Below are 12,500 nucleotides of genomic sequence, written 5' to 3'. Positions count from 1 at the left end.
AGAGGGGACTTAAGTCCAATATTGGGGGGGATTACCTTTTCCCCACCTAGGACAGCTGAAGGGGCAGATTCAAAATTTGGGTCAAAATAAGGGTTACAAAAAAATAGAGGGATTATATAAGCTAGACAGCGAAGTACTACCCCATGACTACTGACGAAGAACACTCAGAAAAGTGACACTGAGCCTGCTGTGGGACAACGCTGTTTTCTGACTGTGACTCTGAGCCGAGTGTAGTCAATTCACAAAAAACATTATAAGAACGCAGTACCAAAGCATGGCTCAATGTTGCATGTAGGTATTTGAGTATACACTAAGTAGGCTACAAGCTTATTGTTTTTAGTCCAATACACTTTATAAACTTGAATTCCTCTGTTTTTTTTTTTTTTCATTTGTTTTAAATTATGCTCTAAACGTGTTGGATTCCCGTGTTGACACGTAGGGTATAATTTCGCGTTAACACGTTAAGTTTGTGTATTTCGTGAATCATGATGCTTTACTGCCACCAACTGGTGTATGGCGTTATTGCTGAAACAACATAAAGCCTTAACTTAAGAAAGCCACTCAACATCCCAATCCACATATGGTATATTGCCATCGGACGGGACCAGAGCGCTAGCGCGCGGCGCCCGTTAAATGATTTTTGCCGAGCCCGAGAGCGGGTCCAGTGCGCTCAGGGGAACACGCCACGAAGTTCCGCGCCCTCGCTGAGTCTCTACTCCTCACGTGGAAAGAGATATGAATAATCAAAGTTTGGGCCTTTTATCCGCAATTTTTCATCAGTCCACCAGGTGGCACATGGAATGTCCCAACACATGTATATTATATTGGGTTTGGGATGGGGTATTTCCGGCCTCCGAATATATTGGAAGTGGGATGGTTGTCCAATTGCTGTCAAATATATTGGAAGTGGGATGGTTGTCCAATTGTAATATATTCTGATGGTGTCAAATACATTGGAAGAGGGATGGTTGTCCAATGGCAATATATTCTGATGGTGTCAAATATATTGGAAGTGGGATGGTTGTCCTGATGGTGTCTAATATATTGGAAGTGGGATGGTTGTCCAATTGCAATATATTCTGATGGTGTCAAATATATTGGAAGAGGGATGGTTGTCCAATTGCAATATATTCTGATGGTGTCAAATATATTGGAAGTGGGATGGTTGTCCTGATGGTGTCTAATATATTGGAAGTGGGATGGTTGTCCAATTGCAATATATTCTGATGGTGTCAAATATATTGGAAGTGGGATGGTTGTCCAATTCCCATACATCCTGATGGTGTCAAATATATTGGAAGAGGGATGGTTGTCCAATTGCAATATATTCTGATGGTGTCAAATATATTGGAAGTGGGATGGTTGTCCTGATGGTGTCTAATATATTGGAAGTGGGATGGTTGTCCAATTGCAATATATTCTGATGGTGTCAAATATATTGGAAGTGGGATGGTTATCCTGATGGTGTCTAATATATTGGAAGTGGGATGGTTGTCCAATTGCAATATATTCTGATGGTGTCAAATATATTGGAAGTGGGATGGTTGTCCAATTCCCATACATCCTGATGGTGTCAAATATATTGGAAGTGGGATAGTTGTCCAATTCCCCTATATCCTGATGGTGTCAAATATATTGGAAATGAGATGGTTGTCCAATTACCATACATCCTTATGGCTTCAAATATATTGTAAGTGGGATGCTTGTTCAATTACCATATATATTGTGTCAAATATGTTCAAAGTGGGATGGTGTCCCATCACTACATATTGTCATCAGAGCACGTTTTAGGAAAACATAATTGTAATGTCTAAAAATACATTTAGCCATATATCCCATGACTCCCTGATCTCATATCTGTCTTTGGAGTTGTAAAATTCTACTGTCCAAAATCCATATATTTTTTTTGACTTGAATATATTGGAAGTAGGATTATCAGATCTCAGCTTCAGAACAACATAAGAGGTTTTTACAAACGGGTCTATCTTTGTCTGGGTCTATCTTACTCAGCGTGTGAGTTTGGAGAAGATTGGAGAGAATAAATATTTTCACTCAAAAAAACTAAAAGGGGTCCCCCTATGAGTTGTTTTTAAGTGAAAAAATTTATGTCCTCCAATCATCTCCAAACTCACACCCTGAGTTGATGACACTCAGACTTAGACGAAACTGGTCTTACTTTGAAGATATTTCACTCCTAAGCCAAGATCTGATAATCCAACTTCCAATATATTCCAGTCAAAAAAATATATGGGTTTTTGACAGTAGAATTTTACACTTCTAATTACAGAAAAAGGATCAGAGGGACTTGGGCTGTATGGAAACATGTATTTTTTTTAACTATATAAAATGTTTTCCCAAAATGTATAAGTCTTTACTTTAACCATCCCAATTGCAATATATTTGACACCAGTGTTATATATTATATTTAAGCAGTACATTTCTTCGTAGATGTCTTTCAGTAACTGTAAAACATTTATTTTAATTATTTGTAATTTGCTAAGACACATGGAAGACCTTTACATCCCGAGGTAGTGATAGCTTACAACCTGGTCTCACACCTACTTGTGATATAGTCACATATATAGGAGACTGCAATTCATGCTGAAAATATGCGATATGTCACGAATTGCAGATTACTATATCACGAGTAGGTGTGAGACCGGGCTGTAGCTTAACATTACTGGCTGATGTAACTTTGCTAACTGACAAAGCGACACATTTATGTTATGATTAAAACCAATATTTAACAAAAAATATATTCATTAAACACATGAAAAGTGTTGTATTCTAATCAAATGATATTTAAACTCCCGCACGAGTTATGCACAGGGGCCGTGTCTTCATTAATTCAGACTTATTATCCTGGATTTAAGTCCTTTATAGAGTATTTAGTTATTTTTTATAACGTCTCTTCCTTACACATGTAAACAATCGTACACACACAAAAATGCGTGTATTTGTATAACTAAAAATGTGAGTCTGTAAACAAGTTTTAGTCCCCACACCGAGATTATATCCATCTACACACAGACAAAGAGAGAGTCCACCAGTTTCGCTACACTACACTTTGTTTGGGTTTTTATGTACTGTTTCTAATTCTATATTTTTGTTGTGATATCAGTTATAATTGAATATGTATTTTGTCTCGTTCACCAGTGATATTTTTCAGTTACTGTAGTTAAAACAGCATTTAACTAATCCTTACATATTCATGATAGGATTTACATCACACACTGTAGCTGACACGAAACATAAATCCTTTGTGAACGTAGTCCCTACGTTTCATCTGAATTATTCATAACATAGTGAGCGAAGCACTGACCTATGGCTACGTTGAGCCCTACGTGAGCAGTGTGAAGACAGCAATATTAGTAAGCTGATCCCCATAGCAACTGGAAGTTAATTTTTCACAATAAAAAACCTCTGGTGTTTAGTACCTTAAAATTTGTAAACATGCATATTATTATATAACTTCATTCATAACATGCTCTAAAGCTTTTCATAATTGTATATCAAACAAACATCACTATTCTCTCACACTATGTGTGTGACACATACTGAGATTTGACATTGATAAATTATGTGCATTCTTTTAATAGCATACTGCTAAACAATACAGTGTCAATACAAACCCATGGTGAAATTAACTTTCCAGATCCTCCTCTTTCTGTAAACGTATTGTATGTTTAACGATACATTAAGTTACTCATGTTTTATTTAATTATGTGTATCTACTTCTATATATAAATTAAGAGAGGATAAATCTCCTTCAAAATGAAATTGAACAAAAAATTCTGAATTAAAAAAGGGCTTTTTCAGCAGTTCAGTGGTGGTTGAAGTGAGGGGTTTATATATATATATATATGTGTGTGTGTGTGTGTGTGCTTTTAAACGTATTTATATATGTATAATGTTAATACAAAATCTCATAAAAAACATGGTCAAATCCAATACGCTTAGAGACCAACGACATTCCATACACCTGGACTCCCATGACTACTGACGAAGAACACTCAGAAAAGTGACACTGAGCCTGCTGTGGGCCAACGCTGTTTTCTGACTGTGACTCTGAGCCGAGTGTAGTCAATTCACAAAAAACATTATAAGAACGCAGTACCAAAGCATGGCTCAATTTTGCATGTAGGTATTTGAGTATACACTAAGTAGGCTACAAGCTTATTGTTTTTAGTCCAATACACTTTATAAACTTGAATTCCTCTGTTTTTTTTTCATTTGTTTTAAATTATGCTCTAAACGTGTTGGATTCTCCGTGTTGACACGTAGCGTATAATTTCGTGTTAACACGTTAAGGTATTGACGCGTTATGAACGTGTTAACACGTTAAGTTTGTGTATTTCGTGAATCATGATGCTTTACTGCCACCAACTGGTGTATGGCGTTATTGCTGAAACAACATAAAGCCTTAACTTACCAAATAACGGAAACAATTCCAGTGTTTAATGTTCTGAACAATGTTTATGAGATTTTGTATAAACATTATACAAACATAATATTTATATAAACATAAATACGTTTAAAAGCGCACACAAACATATATATATATATACCCCTCACTTCAACCACCACTGAATTTACTGCTGAAAAAAGCCCTTTTTTAATTCAGATTTTTTTGTTCAATATAATTTTGAAGGAGATTTATCCTATCTTAACATATATAAGTATGTGGCCACAAATGGGTCCACAATTCCATTTAGACCTAACAGGTGGTGGTGGGGTCTTAGTTCCGAAAAGCCATTTAGTGGACAAAATAGCAGTTGCTTACCTCTTCGTAGTACCACACCATCCCAATCCACATATATGATACGCCGCTTGGTGGACCTTATCGGCCTAGCGCGCGGCGCCCCCTAGACGATTTACTTTGCAGAGCCCGGGGTCGGGTCCTGGGCACACGTGGTGAGAGCTAAAAATCCTCAAAGTTTGGGCCTTTTACCCGCACTTTTGCATCAATCCACCAGGTGGCTCCCGGAACGTCCCGATTCCAATATATTCCATTACAGGCAAATATATTGGGATTGGGATGGCGTATATATTTATCATTCGTTGAAGTGTTTTGTAATGTTTTTAATACTTTTAACATGCCCAACATCCATAGACATTAACATTTTTAAAGTGTTGGCTACTTTGATAAGGCAACACAAACGTCCTTTCACAAAGTTTCCAACTATCTTTGATATATTTATAATGCCAGTAAACCGACAAACACGTAACCACAGTGAGCCAGCCTGTCCTTCTGAAACTCTTGTCCGAACGCCTTACTTTCAAATTTTCAAGTTAGCTAATGTTACTGCTGCATTACTTAAGGTGGAAGCGAAAAATTTAAAAGCTTCTGAGCGAACACCAGTCAGAATGTCAACACTAGAACTATCAGGATTTTCATATACCCCCTTTTTCTACCAGAGGCTGCCAAATGGCAGTGCTGGGGTAATTTGCAACCCATTAGGCCACCTTTTGTTATGTACATTAAGCCACTACTAGGTGCTAAAACGGGGGGATGGGTGATAGTGTGAACTGTGTTGACTGACAAAGCTCTGAGAGTCACAGCAGGCACAGACTTTCAGGAGTTTAGTTTAGGGCAACAGTCTCAACAAATAAAAAATATTTTGGTACTTTGGCAGTTTTCTCAGCTGCTGATAATTATTATTATAATCTTTCAAAAATATAATGAAATAATACTTGTTTATTTAGAATACACACAATAAAGAATTATTTAAGCTTTTTAGTTTATATTTGTTGATCTAATGCAGTATTATTTGATGTGAAACCTACAAAAACCTTGAGAAATATAAATAAAAAAATCAGTTAAGTAAAAATTGCTCAAAAATAGTATTTAAGTTTAATTTGAGTCATATTTACTTGTCAAGAAAAACACTTTGCCAATGGGGTGAGATATTTTGACTTAAAACAAGAAAAAATGTTTTTTAAGGTTACAACATATCAGAGCTATTTTGACTAATCAATATGCCACTTTTTGCACTGTGAAAACAATCCTACATTAGTACAAAGGAGGCAGTTTTTCAAAAGGCAAATTTACTTAAAATCTGAACTTTAGCTATTTTGACAAATCATCAGTGAGAAAACAATCCAAAATTAGTACAAAGGAGGCAGACTTGAGGTGTTTTGGAATTATAGTTCAAATAATGTCTTTGTGTGAGTTTTAGAGAAAGATGACTGCAGACACTGGAAAACTTGTTAATAAAGTGCATAAACTTTATATAATAAACTGCACCAAAGTAAATAGCCTATCTGGCTACATGCTGAGTGAAATAAAATAGAATAAACCTTTCTCACTATAGTACAATATTACAAATATACACGATGGAGGTAACTGAGATGGGTGTGTCAGTGTCAGTCAGGGTGTGTATTCCCTGCCACATACGCCGAGGGTCAGAGGAGGTAAAGTGCTCCTCAATCCAGAGTTTGTAGCAGTGCTTGGCTATAGCTGTTAGTCTCTTCATATTGCCAGGAACTCCAGTGGGCGGTACAAAGGACGCTTGTACCCTGAGCGCTTCTATGCTGAGGGATGCCATGCCAAGAAATCTCGGACCACCAGTCTTGTTTTTTGCCCTTCTTTTGTATGCATTAGGTTTCTCCATTTATGTGCATCTGCTTTTCTTTTTTCTGTAAATCAGGACCGGCGTTTGTAGCAGTGCTTGGCTATAGCTATTCCTCTCCTCAGGTTAGCTCTGGCCAAGCTGTATGCTTCCCGGCGTCCTGATCTGAAGGCAGCATCTCTGGCTTTGAGCAATGTGCGAACCTCTCTGTTTATCCAGGGCATTTGAATAGGGAATGTTAATTGTTATGGCAAACTTAAATTTAATGATTAAGTATCACCAGGAAGAAAGATCGATGCTCAAAGAATTCTTTGAGGAGAAGAGAGGAATAAGACAGACAGTCAAAGTCAGTCCACACAGTTGTTGATGTGTTTCAGGACAGAGTTAGTGTAGGTGTCCAAGTGGATGTGTGAGCCTGTGGAGGCTCGGGCAGCATACTCACTCCAGTCGGTGTGCTGGAACTGTTGCTGAAGGAAGGAGTCAGCCCCATCCATCCAGAACTTTACAGTTCTGGTTGAAGGCTTAATCCTCTGCATGACTGGAGTGTATTTGGGAAGCAGGAACAAAGAAAGATGATTGGAAAGTCCAAGATGGGGGTGGGGTGTTGTTTTGAAGCTGGTTAAAGTCGAACCAATGCTGAATCCGGTGTTTGTGCAGTGAATGTTAATTTCCAAAAGTGTCTGTCTGTCGTAACTGTAGTTCGCAAGAGTTATTTGCGCAAGAAAACTGGAGATAGCTAAGTACAGAAGTATAACATCACTAAAACCGGTAAGACGCTGAGCCTCGCAGTGTGATCGTGACGCCATCTTGGTCCTGGGAGACCAAGGACCATTTCCTATGGATATCAAGGTCCCAGAATCTGGAGGAAGAGAGGAGAGGCACGGAATCCACATTGCTCGAGGTACCCTGTAAAGTTTCCACAGTAAGTGGCGGTTTGGGGTACCATGTCATCTGCTGGTGTGGGTCCACTGTATTTTCTGAGGTCCAAGGTCAACGCAGCCGCCTACCAGGGAGATTTAGATTACTTTATGCTTCCTTATGCTTCCAAGCGGGGTGGGTTAGTGCAGTGTGTAGTGCTGTTGAGAGCGAAGACACCCGCAAGTTCCACAGCACAAGCTCTTAGCACACGGCCAGGTACACCATCAGGGCCAGCTGCCTTCCGTGCATTCACTCTGCTCAGCATGCGACTGACGTCCGAAGTGGAAAGTACAAGTGGGTTGTCGTCGGTGGAGGATCGTTTATTGAAGATATCAATATCATCTGGTCGAAACGAGTGTAAAAGTTGTTCAGCTCATCAGGGAGTGAAGCACTGTTGGTACATGGAACAAAGCTAGTTGGTTTATAGTCAGTCAGGGTGTGTATTCCCTACCACATACGCCGAGGGTCAGAGGAGGTAAAGTGCTCCTCAATCCGGCGTTTGTAGCAGTGCTTGGATATAGCTATTAGTCTCTTCATATTGCCAGGAAATCCAGTGGGCGGTACAAAGGACGCTCGTACCCTGAGCGCTTCTATGCTGAGGGATGCCATGGTAAGAAATCTCAGACCACCAGTCTTGTTTTTTGCCCTTCTTTTGTACGCATTAGGTTTTTCCATTTATGTGCATCTGCTTTTGTTTTTTTTGTGAATCAGGACCGGCGTTTGTAGCAGTGCTTGGCTATAGCTATTCCTCTCCTCAGGTTAGCTCTGACCAAGCTGTATGCTTCCCGGCGTCCTGATCTGAAGGCAGCATCTCTGGCTTTGAGCAGAGTGCGAACCTCTCTGTTCATCCAGGGCTTCTGATTAGGGAATGTTAATTATTATGGCAAACTTAAAATTAATGATTAAGTATCACCAGGAAGGAAGATTGACGCTCAAAGAATTCTTTGAGGAGAAGAGAGGAATAAGACAGACAGTCAAAGATTGCGTGAATCCGATGTTTGTGCAGTGAATGTTAATTTCCAAAAGAGTCTGTCTCTTGTAGCTGTAGTTCGCAAGAGTTATTTGCGCAAGAAAACTGGAGATAGCTAAGTACAGAAGTATAACATCACTAAAACTGGTAAGACGCTGAGCCTCGCAGTGTGATCGCGATGCCATCTTGGTCCTGGGAGACCAAGGACCATTTCCTATAGAAATCAAGGTCCCAGAATCTGGAGGAAGAGAGGAGAGGCACGGAATCCACATTGCTCGAGGTACCCTGTAAAGTTTCCACAGTCAGTGGCGGTTTGGGGTCCCATGTCATCTGCTGGTGTGGGTCCACTGTATTTTCTGAGGTCCAAGGTCAACGCAGCCGCCTACCAGGGAGATTTAGATTACTTTATGCTTCCAAGCGAGGTGGGTTAGTGCAGTGTGTAGTGCTGTTGAGATAGCGTCCTCGGTGGATCTGTTGCAACGATAAGCAAACTGGTGTGGGTCCAGCGTAGCAGGCAGGCAGGATTTCAAGTGAGAAAGAACTAGTCTTTTAAAGCACTTGGAAATTATTGGGGTGAGTGCTACAGGTCGAAAGTCATTAAAGTCTGAAGCAGTAGAATGCTTAGGCACAGGCACAATAATGGCTGACTTAAAGATAGATGGTACAGCTGCCTGGGCAAGCGAAACATTAAAGATGTGAGCGAAGACACCCGCAAGTTCCACAGCACAAGCTCTTAGCACACGGCCAGGTACACCATCAGGGCAAGCTGCCTTCTGTGCATTCACTCTGCTCAGCATGTGACTGACGTCCGAATTGGAAAGTACAAGTGGGTTGTCGTCGGTGGAGGATCGTTTATTGAAGATATCAATATCATCTGGTCGAAACGAGCGTAGAAGTTGTTCAGCTCATCAGGGAGTGAAGCACTGTTGGTAGATGGAACAAAGCTAGTTGGTTTATAGTCAGTCAGGGTGTGTATTCCCTGCCACATACGCCGAGGGTCAGAGGAGGTAAAGTGCTCCTCAATCCGTCGTTTGTAGCAGTGCTTGGCTATGGCTATTAGTCTCTTCATATTGCCAGGGACTCCAGTGGGCGGTACAGAGGACGCTTGTACCCTGAGCGCTTGTTGATGCATTTCAGGACAGAGTTAGTGTAGGTGTCCAAGTGGATGTGTGAGCCTGTGCAGGCTCGGGCAGCATACTCACTCCAGTCGGTGTGCTGGAACTGTTGCTGAAGGAAGGAGTCAGCCCCATCCATCCAGAACTTTACAGTTCTGGTTGAAGGCTTAATCCTCTGCATGACTGGAGTGTATTTGGGAAGCAGGAACAAAGAAAGATGATCGGAAAGTCCAAGATGGGGGAGGGGTGTTGTTTTGAAGCTGGTTAAAGTCCAACCGATGCTGAATCCGGTGTTTGTGCAGTGAATGTTAATTTCCAAAAGTGTCTGTCTGTCGTAACTGTAGTTCGCAAGAGTTATTTGCGCAAGAAAACTGGAGATAGCTAAGTACAGAAGTATAACATCACTAAAACCGGTAAGACGCTGAGCCTCGCAGTGTGATCGCGATGCCATCTTGGTCCTGGAAGACCAAGGACCATTTCCTATAGAAATCAAGGTCCCAGAATCTGGAGGAAGAGAGGAGAGGCACGGAATCCACATTGTTCGAGCTACCCTGTAAAGTTTCCACAGTCAGTGGCGGTTTGGTGTCCCATGTCATCTGCTGGTGTGGGTCCACTTTATTTTCTGAGGTCCAAGGTCAACGCAGCCGCCTACCAGGGAGATTTAGATTACTTTATGCTTCCTTATGCTTCCAAGCGAGGTGGGTTAGTGCAGTGTGTAGTGCTGTTGAGATAGCGTCCTCGGTGGATCTGTTGCAACGATAAGCAAACTGGTGTGGGTCCAGCGTAGCAGGCAGGCAGGATTTCAAGTGAGAAAGAACTAGTCTTTTAAAGCACTTGGAAATTATTGAGGTGGGTTATGCAGTGTGTAGTTCTGTTGAGAGCGAAGACACCCGCAAGTTCCACAGCACAAGCACTCAGCACACGGCCAGGTACACCATCAGGGCCAGCTGCCTTCCGTGCATTCACTCTACTCAGCATGCGACTGACGTCCGAAGTGGAAAGTACAAGTGGGTTGTCATCGGTGGAGGATCGTTTATTGAAGATATCATTATCATCTGGTCGAAACGAGCGTAAAAGTTGTTCAGCTTATCAGGGAGTGAAGCACTGTTGGTAAATGGAACAAAGCTAGTTGGTTTATAGTCAGTCAGGGCGTGTATTCCCTGCCACATACGCCGAGGGTCAGAGGAGGTAAAGTGCTCCTCAATCCGGCGTTTGTAGCAGTGCTTGGCTATAGCTATTAGTCTCTTCATATTGCCAGGAACTCCAGTGGGCGGTACAAAGGACGCTCGTACCCTGAGCGCTTCTATGCTGAGGGATGCCATGGTAAGAAATCTCAGACCACCAGTCTTGTTTTTTGCCCTTCTTTTATACGCATTAGGTTTTTCCATTTATGTGCATCTGCTTTTGTTTTTTTTGTGAATCAGGACCGGCGTTTGTAGCAGTGCTTGGCTATAGCTATTCCTCTCCTCAGGTTAGCTCTGACCAAGCTGTATGCTTCCCTGCATCCTGATCTGAAGGCAGCATCTCTGGCTTTGAGCAGAGTGCGAACCTCTCTGTTCATCCAGGGCTTCTGATTAGGGAATGTTAATTATTATGGCAAACTTAAAATTAATGATTAAGTATCACCAGGAAGAAAGATCGACGCTCAAAGAATTCTTTGAGGAGAAGAGAGGAATAAGACAGACAGTCAAAGATTCTCTCTTATCTCTTGAATTTATTGAACAAATCCAAGCCATATATAGGACCCCAGTCACGTACACCATTATTAGATCATGTCTCGTTCCATCAACCCAAACATTCCCTTATTGGTGCCTCGTCATCTCCCTTTTATCTCCGTCCTCTTCGTATTGCCAGGAACTCCAGTGGGCGGTACAAGGACACTTGTACAAGCGCTTCTATGCTAAGGAATGTCATGTTAAGAAATCTTGGACCCTCGTCAACGTCAGAGAGGATCCCAGGCATGTCGCACCCCTTCTGCATAGGAGGTTATTTCGGGCGGGCCGAGCACAACGTGGGCATGGGCGTTTCCAGTGCGGGGCCGTCAGGATTTCAGAGGGCAGTACGAAATGAAGGTGTCTGAACGATGACAACCGACGTGGAGATGCTGCTCTACCGGAAAACCAGACCCGCCTTGGGTAGGCACCTGCCAGGCTTCATAAAAAGAAGCAGAGGGATCCTACCCCATGCTGCGGGTCAGCTTCCAGGGATGGGTTTTGTTTACCCTTCCCGTACCTATCTTTGGGAGACTTAGGCGGCCAGTCCCCTACGCTGAGACAGTCCGAAAACGGCGGCCGCAGGCACAGCGATGTCCGGGGCTCTGCATCTGAACTCGTGGCCCCACTCCTGTTTGCCAGCGTGCCCCACGAATCGACATTTCCTGGTTCTCCTCTGTCGGGACAGCAGATCCGAAAGGAGTGCTGCTCCGAACAAACGCACCGAGAGCGGCCGCGCCCGACCCGGGGCCCCGAAAAGGGTCTCGGTAGGGCCGACCCACGTGGCGGGGAGTGACGTTTCACCCCCTTTTCCCACGGTGCAGCTACCTGGTTGATCCTGCCAGTAACATATGCTTGTCTCAAAGATTAAGCCATGCAGGTCTAAGTGCACACGGTCGGTACAGTGAAACTGCGAATGGCTCATTAAATCAGTTATGGTTCCTTTGATCGCTCCACACGTTACTCGGATAACTGTGGTAATTCCAGAGCTAATACATGCAAACGAGCGCTGACCTCTCGGGGGATGCGTGCATTTATCAGACCCAAAACCCATCCGGGGGGCTCGGGCCCCCCGGCCGCTTTGGTGACTCTAGATAACCTCGGGCCGATCGCGCGCCCTCTGCGGCGGCGACGTCTCATTCGAATGTCTGCCCTATCAACTTTCGATGGTACTATAGGCGCCTACCATGGTGACCACGGGTAACGGGGAATC

The 12,500-nt window shown here is 42.5% G+C and overlaps 1 non-coding gene across 1 annotated transcript in view; it reads left to right on the top strand.

Moving 5' to 3' along the window:
* The first annotated feature begins 12,112 nt into the window (after positions 1 to 12,112).
* The window catches only part of LOC136684439 (18S ribosomal RNA), a 1,839-nt gene continuing 1,451 nt past the window's right edge, over positions 12,113 to 12,500 (top strand). Inside the window, exon 1 of the ribosomal RNA XR_010799654.1 lies at positions 12,113 to 12,500. This exon is cut by the window's right edge and continues 1,451 nt beyond it. This is a non-coding gene — a ribosomal RNA (18S ribosomal RNA).

This window comes from Hoplias malabaricus, unplaced genomic scaffold, assembly GCF_029633855.1.
Source record: "Hoplias malabaricus isolate fHopMal1 unplaced genomic scaffold, fHopMal1.hap1 scaffold_24, whole genome shotgun sequence".
Classification (NCBI taxonomy): domain Eukaryota; kingdom Metazoa; phylum Chordata; class Actinopteri; order Characiformes; family Erythrinidae; genus Hoplias; species Hoplias malabaricus.
This window is presented reverse-complemented; position numbering and strand designations above follow the sequence as displayed.